General features: G+C 34.2%; 1 long non-coding RNA gene across 1 annotated transcript; it reads right to left on the bottom strand.

Annotated features, from left to right (window-relative positions):
• Positions 1 to 1,491: 1,491 nt before the first annotated feature.
• Positions 1,492 to 8,792, bottom strand: LOC134739118 (uncharacterized). The gene is made up of 5 exons (XR_010125626.1): positions 8,669 to 8,792; positions 3,630 to 3,731; positions 3,093 to 3,180; positions 2,422 to 2,475; positions 1,492 to 1,685 (listed from the first exon to the last, which is right to left on the bottom strand). It is a non-coding gene; the product is annotated as an uncharacterized LOC134739118 (long non-coding RNA).
• Positions 8,793 to 9,300: the final 508 nt, after the last annotated feature.

Genomic DNA, 9,300 nt, shown 5'->3' with positions numbered 1-9,300 from the left:
GCATTATTAAAAAATATTCAATGTTTCTTAGAGTTTCAGGTTGCTAAATATCTGATTCTTATGATATTAACACATTTTTAATGCATAATATTTGAGATATTGGGGCATCTTAATATGAACTGCTGTAAGTTTTTCTGACAGATTCTACGCAATTAAGCATTTTGTACTAATTTTTAAATCATTTATCATTTTATCATTTGCATTTTTCTATGCAATTTGTTGATTATAGAGTTCAGAAAAAAATCCATTCTGAGGAAATCTAGGTTGAAAATCAAGTGTTCAGCCTATGGAATAGATGTGTCTAGGTAGGTTTGGAGTTGATTTTTTTAAAAAATTAAGCACATTCAACTTTTGAAGAGTTTATCTGAGCTTTCAGCAATTCATAAATCAGGGCAGCAACAGATTAAAAGGACGTAGCACTCTGCTGGATGAAACAAAAGGAGAAACTTTTATAAAGCATTTGCAGGATCAAGACAAAGAAAACAATTTTGATTAGAGTGGAAATTCCTTACAGGTTTATTGGTGGTTTCTAATTGGTGCAGTTTCTAGTTTCAATTTACTGTTTACATTAAGCTTTGGTTTGTTCATAATTTAAAGTGCCAGAGCCACCTTAGTCTAGGAGCTGGCCAGTTCAATTTTTTTTTCTTTTAACAACTCTGCCTTCCCTCCTTTTGGTCAGCTTCTCATTTATGAAACACTGACCAAGAACTTAAGCATAAGCATTACTCCCTGTCATAATTATGGCTGAGTTGTCTATATTTTAGTGTGGAACTCGTAAGTGATGGTGTCACCCCTGTTGAAGAAAGATTCCTTTAGTTGTTCATCAATTCTTTTTTTTTTTTTTTTTTTTTTTCTGGAAACAAAGTCTTGCTCTGTTGCTCAGGCTGGAGTGCAGTGGCACAGTCTTGGCTCACTGCAATGTCCGCCTCCCAGGCTCAAGTGATTCTTGTGCCTCCACCCCCTGAGTAGCTGGGATTACAGGCATGTGCCACCATGTCCCCCTCCCACCCTCCTTTTTTTGTATTTTTTAATATAGAGGAGATTTCTCCGTGTTTGCCAGGCTGGTCTCGAACTACTGCCCTCAAGTGATCCACTTGCCTTGCCGCCGCCCCGCCCCCCAACCCCTGCCAAGGTGCTGGGATTTACAGGCATGAGCCACTCACTCTAATTACAGTGAGACAATATAGCATGTTCTTGATGGCTGTGAAAACACAGTTAAGAACTTTGAGAGCACATAGCACATCAAGGAGATTATAATGATGACTATCTGGAGGATAACACCAAAAGACTGGAATATGATAGGTAGCCAAAGTCCTCATGAACCAAAGCAACTAGTATTTCTATGGAAACAAAAGGAAAAGAAAGGTCAATTACTAGAATAAATGATGAATTCAGTCTTTCAGTCCAGGGAGAAGTTAATCAATAAGATTTCTAGGTTTGAGTTCAAAGCATATTTTCCTGGTTCACAGTTTGAAAGTCTGTGGTTATGGCATTGGGTATTTTTGTGAACTGCCTGTGGTTCATGTATCAGGCATGAGGGATGCCTGTGAAGTTACATCAAGTTGTCCATCTCCAGGTTGCAGGGTTCCAAGAATAGAGCAGTTCTTGTTCTTAACAATTCCAAGTCAGAAGAGTGGGAGAAAATTAAATCGAGGCATGTGGAAGAATTCAGGATCCAGTCCAGTCTACAAGGAGATAATGAAACTTGAAAATAATGAAAGGACTGCTATTCAATAACAGATGTATTGTAATTTTTTTCTGAAGCATAATTTTTCTCTTTATATAGTCATAATGATTTCTATGGAATATATCAAAGTAACATTAATTTTATTGCAAAATAACTTTAGTGTCATCAAACTTAGTCTGTTTACAAGAGTACAGCAATAATAGCAATGGACTACATCATGTTTTTTTTAAGTCTGCTCTGCTGAAACTTTTGATAAGGGATCTCAGATTAGACTTTTAAAATCCTCTTCAAGCTAAGAAGCTGAGGACTCACTATCAGACTGTAATACCTATATATTTGAGTGAATTTTTCTCTTGCTGAGTTCACCAAAGTATCTTGGGGTGTCTGACCCTCTCAGGAAGTAACATTCTTTAGTCACGGCAAGGCTAGGACCACTGTAAGAAAACCACTATGTATTCAAGTTAACAAGTTAATTTTTTTCAGGGGCCAATATTGACTCCATAAAGTCAACCTTAGGTTCTTAAAACTTTGTATCTGAAAATATCACATTATAATCAAAGCCGTGGTAATATAAACAATGTTTCCAATTGTGCCCTGTTACAAAGAGAACAGATTCTTGGTGGATTTATGCAAATAACTGTAATAAATGCTCACCGATACTTTCTAAATTCTGCAGGGATTAGCTAAAAAGAGATGTTAAATGTTTTAATTCTGTTTACAAAAGTATACTTTACCCAATTGTTGTAAGTTATCGGTAGCTTAAGATTCAAAAGAAAGTTTCTTTAAATCTAGAAAAAAAGAAATATTAAAATAATAAAACAGCGAAACTTCAAACAAAAATCCACAAATATATTATTCTCATCAGTGTATTGAGTCCCATGTAATTAATTATTCTATTAAATTTTGGAATAATTTCACAAAGCCATTAGTTTTTTTCACTAGAGTTCTGAAGACTCTTATCAGTGTAATGATGTAATCTTAAAATTATCAGAAACCGGTATTACAGAATATTTTTTATTGATCTATTTGAAGTTGCAACACATTAGAATTATAGTTGCTTGCAAAAAAATATTCAAATAGTATTAGAAGAACCTACTAACTGTGGACAATAAGACCTAAAATTACTATGGTTAAAGATCTCACGATAGGTCATTATAAAATGACTCTAACGACAAGGAAATTTGATATTTTACTGTGGCTTATGACATTTTAACATAATAACCAACATTATGGCAGATATATCAGATTTCCAGAATTTCCATACAATTTTTGGAGCATATATTAACAGATACATAAAAATATAATTCAAACATTAAACATCGATTTTTAAATTTTACAGTGCTTCCCATATAATTTAACATATCAAATAAGCCTAATTAGTTTAATATCTTTCATTTTCAGACACCTTCTGATATTCCACGAGTCCTCTGACGTGTCCCGAAATTAGTTGGAGGTCAAAAATGCTTAGTTTACAATTTCTCTGTGGGAAGTTCCTAGAAAAGAAAAAAAAAGGAAAGAAAAAGTGTAAAACACTTGATTAAACATGATCCCTATTCAATATGAAATGATGAAAGGTAAATACAGAGAAGTTACATAGTTGAAAAAGATTCTCTTTAAGTATTGAGAAGAGTTACTTTTCTTAAGTAATTAAAGACCTAATAAAAGATAATAGAGAATACAAGTTGCTTGCAAAAAAAAAAAAAAAAAAAAAGAGTCAAATAGTATCAGAAAAAAGTCATTAATTAGCAATGGACAACAGTACTTAAAACTATCATAATGTTGATGCATAGGTTGTGAGAAGACCCCCATTGTTCAGACTGAAAAATGAACTACTCTAGCCCCTTTCACCTTCTCACTTGTGAAAATGGTGTTGACTCAATGCTTGTGACATATTTTCATGCAGAAGAGGAAGTAGAGTGTACCAATTGTTCCTGTTCCTCACCCTTGATACTGTGAAGGCTCAGGCATTTGTCAATAAAAGATAGAACGTTGTATCTGTGGTGTTATCACTCTGGTGACAATGACAATCATCTCTGCTCTGAAGCTGGCAGGAAGATACAAAACAAAGACAATAGTCAATTGTATTGCAGAACAGGACTGAATAATGAAATAAGGCCAAAACCTTACCTTGTTGAAAGCATAAGGTTTACAATATCAAACTGCATAACAAGTCACACTAAGGCTCAGTATCTTCTTTGATGCCTGCATCTCACGAAAATGATTCAGCTGCAAACAGAGCATGAAGAAATAAATTCTGCCAATTCTGCTGTCTTAACCAACGGAGCCTACATCAAGGTAGCATCAAGTATAGTGGCAGCCACCAAGGTCCTCACCCCTGAACATAAAAAGAAAAGCATCCAGCCTCAAAATTATAACATCATGTAAACATATTATTTCGATTTTTGTTGAATAACAGTTGCTGAATTTGATACTTTCTGCTGAATAATGACAGTGGGATTACTATTCTCATGATAGACCAGACCATTTTGATGGCGAGAAGGAAAACAAATGGGGGCTATGGTAACATAGTCACTGACAAGAGCAGACCATGAGGGAAGAACTAAGAACATTCCAGAGATTTTTGACGTTATAATTATCTGGGGATATGAATGGAAAGTCCATGTTTTTATTAAATATGGGTAGGTGGGTAGGGGGGCACTGTTTGTTCAATATTGAATTTCCTTATTTATATCCTTTGGGAATCTTAATAAATAAGCGAAGTACACCCAAGCCTAGACCAAACTATTCTCCTCTGAAGTTGACTAAATTCTTCGAAAATGATTAGGGACATTGGAATTCTCTAACATATTAAAATGGTCAAAATCTTATTAGAAGAATTCCAATGAAACCTCTTCACATATCACTGACATATTTGGTGCTGAATATTTTAAGTATTTAAGAAGTGAGCAATAAAACAGTAGGAAATATAGCAATACATCAAGTTAATGAATTAATTAAACAGATATTATCTGTATGATTTTATTTGTATCGGAAATATTTTATACATAAATCTTATATATTAATTTCTAAAATTTATGTATAAAATTTTAATTACATACTTCTGTTAACAAATTAACAAGCTTTTATATTCAATGGCTGAATTGAAATCCTTTCACTCACTTAAATAATTTCATATAGTGAATGACATTTATCAAATGTGTCATCGTTGTCTCACTTAAGATAAAGAAAAAGGAAAATTTACTTGAACACCTTTTGTAAGAAACGAATCGCGTGGTGGCTCACGCCTATAATCCCAGCACTTTGGGAGGCCGAGGCGGGCGGATCACGAGGTCAGGAGATCGAGACCATCCTGGCTAACACGGTGAAACCTCGTCTCTACTAAAAATACAAAAACAAAAATAGCCGGGCGTGGTGGCGGCGCCTGTAGTCCCAGCTACTCGGGAGGCTGAGGCAGGAGAGTGGCGGGAACCCGGGAGGCGGAGCTTGCAGTGAGCTGAGATCGCGCCACTGCACTCCAGCCTGGGCGACAAAGCGAGGCTCCGCCTCAAAAAAAAAAAAAAAAAAGAAAAAAGAAATGAATCCGAGCCCTAATAAAAGATAATCACAATTAAATTATGTCTTTTGTCATGGTGTGGAGAGATTTTGAATATTCAAACTTTTTTCATCCCATTAGCAATAATCTGTCAATAATCTTTCCAGATGGTTATCTATGACCATAAAAAGGTGCCACCCTACAAAATGGTAACCGTGTTAGATAGTATGTAAGTAATCTCCTATAGCTTCACTCAAAGTCAGCAATTTAACTCATTTATTTTTAAATATAGTGGGCTTACAACCACGTTTTTCTAATGGATAGCTCTTTCACGCTAAAATCAGAGGATTTGGCTATGTGTCTCTTACTTGCAGTTTTCACTGAAATAAACCTAAGATATTAGAGAGAAGCCTAAAGTAGCGTTAGCCTACCTAAAGCTGCTTGGCCATATTGATAGATTTTTGTCCACCCTATATACTAGGTATAAAATTCAATACATAACAAACTGGCTAAGCAGTGTGGTGGAATCACTATACCACTGACCAGTGGTATCATAACTCCATAGACAGATTTTTCCATTGAATGGAGTAAACAGAATAAAAAGAGAAATAATGAGATGTTAATATTAAAAGTCACAATTTCCTTCTGTTGCATGCCTACGAACCTGTTGGCAATGCAACCCCAGTCTCTCACTGTATATGAAATCATGTAACTCTAGCTACACATCCTTTTCCGATATGTTCTATCTTGAAATAATAAACAAATAAGAATAATACAGGCTTTCTTTAAGCTTGATGTCTCCTAAATTTCTTTTCTAATTTCCTGGTAGATGGTAGGCTCTTTAAGCAAATAGATTGTGCCTTTGTACCTTTATAACCCAAGATGGATCCTTGCACATTGTAGTGACATAGTAATTACTTCTGTGACTGAATAGAATAATTTCATCACTAACCTTCTTGACAGATTGCACTATACATGTTGCACATATTTTTCATACTGACTTTATCTCTTGTAACATTGCTTCAACTCTAAATTCTCTTGGAAAATAATTTGTAAATGTTCAGTGCCCTTGTAATTAGCCAACCCTTAGAGTTATTCTACAGACTCTACTGCAAGAGTATACACCTGTCTTATTGAAATATCTTCTTTTTAGTGTGAAGTTCTGAGATAATTATTTCTTTCTTTCTATATTCCTGCCTACTGACTCTATTTAAATTATTAAATATTTTTAATATTAATATAATAAAAGTATATCCTGTAAAATAATTTTTGTTTTCAGGCCAATCGCATTGGATATGTCTATATTGTCTGGTTTAAAATGCATTGTAAAATATGAATCATCATTGATATCAATTATCTTTTGTTATAACAAAACACCCTCAAATAGATTCTTAAAAAGTATGCATTTTCCTTAAGTTTCTGTGTGTTGGGTTATTGTTCACATTTGAACTGGCTCAGCCAAACTTGACTGAACTGGCTCATAAGGAGGAGGTCTATTAGGTCAACAAATAAGGTAGTGTGGTTTAATTCACTTGTCTGGAAGTTGGCAAGCTATTGACTGAAACAACCACTGCAAATGGGTTACTTGTCTCTTCCCTTACAGCATACTAGTCAGTAGTTCTTAATATCGCCATTATATGACATTAAGAACAGAAAATAAGGGCAAGCTCAATTGTGCAAATACTTATACAGACTCTACTCGCTTGAGTTTTCTTTTGTTCATCAGCCAAAGAAGTCTGGAAACATATTGTACTAGAATTAGTATGGAAAGGAGCTACCAGAGTCAGTAAAGAAGAAAAATTTCAAAGGGTGTGAATATAAAGAATAGTGAACATAATGCAAAAATCTACAAAATGCCTCCTGCTTATCCCAATAATTTATGGACCTCTTACAATAGAAAAAAACACATATTGACTCCTAACACCTCCAAATGTCTCTTCTAATTATAGCATCACACACTGAATCCAGAATTTCATGATTTAAAATTGTATGCACATTTAGTTTTTCAGATATTTTTGCTATCAATTCAGTATGCAAGCAATATACATAGATGATATAGGACAAAGTAATAGTAATACTTACTCCATTTGAAAATGGGAAGAATGGGACATACATGGCAGGCACTTTTCCATAGAAATGTTGAAATCCCACCAGCCACACAATTCTCCCTATTCTGGAGTTATGAAATATTTCTTATGACTATGTTCTATCCTAAAAGTACACAATGTCCATCCAATATTGTCTATGGACTTTTGTCTTATGATCTAAACTCCTTTTTTTCCATATAAAATAAGCCATGTTAGAAGCTATCTTTCTCATCCTGCTTTCTGGCTTCAGCGTGCCAGGTGCTGAAAGATCCTTTTAATTCAAGCTAGCATTGCTCTCACTAATATAACTTCCTTAAACATTCTGTGGGTTTCCTCTAAACCTGATTGTCTTTACTGCATGCATTACTATCCACACCCACAGTTATTTCTGGGGGGGGGGGGCTTTTGTAAACTTTGGGCATGTTAGATTGCTGTGAGACAATGTTCTTAAGATTCTTAGAAGTCCTTTTGTCTAGCAGAGAGGAAACTACTGAAGTTATTCAGAAATCTTACCGGTGGTCTCTAGCCATATCTTTCACTTTATTTAGAACCTGAGGCTATTTCTTGCTTTAAGATCTTTTGCAACCTTGAAATCATAGAATTGATAAAATGTTTTATTTTTTAAATCAGAAAGTTCTGATTAGAGAGAATCCATATTCTCTCTAAATTATGCATGCAGATTGTAATGTTTTAGTTTAGCTCATCTCTTTCCTGCATATTATTGTAGACAGTTAAAAAAAAAACAAATGATACTTTCCAATTTCTACCTGGAAGTCATCTGCCAAAGTCCACAAGCTCATTATATGCATTTTTCACACCCCAAGTTACCATAGTTAACAGTTTTCATCATTTCGTTATTACATAATGTAGGTGTCCATTTTCCAGGCTTCTTTAACAATTTCCTTACCACATCAACAGTCAGACATATTGTCTCATCCCAAATTCAAACCATATACCTAAAATTTTGTTTATGGCAGCATCTAGTCTCTATATTATTTCATCTATTTCTGTAGCAGTTTCACATATTACTACATAACAAGACATCTAGAAACATAGTCTCTTAAAATAAAACAAAAAAAATTATTTTGCTCACAATTCTGTGAGTTGACATTCATTTTAATTAATTGTGATATATATAAAATTGAAAAACTTAAGAGAAAGTTATATATATGTGTATATATAATACAATGGATTTGAAAATAGACATCAATTATTAAAGCTCGTAATTAGATAACTTGTGAATGAGAATTGAAATTGTAAGATATAGATCTATAGGTAATCAAATAGTTGGTACCAGGCAAGTGTTTCAATTAATACAAAGCCCCTGTTTTTATTGGTTTAGACTACTATAACAAAGTACCACAGAATGGACAGCTTATAAAACAGGAATTATTTTCTCACAGTTCTGATGGGTGAAAGTCAAAGTTCAAGGTGCCAGCGTGGTCAGATTCTGGTGAGGGCCATCTTTTGGGTTGCAGATTTCTGTCTTCTCCTTGTATCTCTACACAGCAGAAAGAAAGCTAAGTAATTCTCCAGTCTCTTCTATCCCATTTGTGAGGGCTCCACCCTATTGTGAGGCTCTCATCCCATTTGTGAGGGCTCCACCCTGTTGACCTAATTACTTCTCAAATGACCCACCTCTCAAATCTTATCACATTGGAATTACAGTTTCTACATATAGATTTATGGAGCCAAACATTCAGTACAAAAAACCATACATATAGTTGGTGAGATAAAAATATAAAATTCCATTATTTAACAAAATAATAAGGAAATAGTATGAGAGAAGCATTGTCTTATAATATGCTATGAATGTATCTATCAGTAATTCAGGCATATGAAACAAGAAAGATATGGTTTAAGTTGGAATCAAATAGAGAGTGCTTTAATAATACTAGTATTTGTAGTTTAAAAATGCCAACCTTTAACATTAGCTCCAGGACTTGACAAAATCTAGTTTGTGGATGTGGTCAGGTAGTAAGTATCAGCTTTAGAAATAAGTTTATATTCCATAAAACAAAGAGAGCATGACA

The sequence above is a fragment of the Pongo pygmaeus genome, chromosome 2, assembly GCF_028885625.2.
Source record: "Pongo pygmaeus isolate AG05252 chromosome 2, NHGRI_mPonPyg2-v2.0_pri, whole genome shotgun sequence".
Classification (NCBI taxonomy): Eukaryota; Metazoa; Chordata; class Mammalia; order Primates; family Hominidae; genus Pongo; species Pongo pygmaeus.
This window is presented reverse-complemented; position numbering and strand designations above follow the sequence as displayed.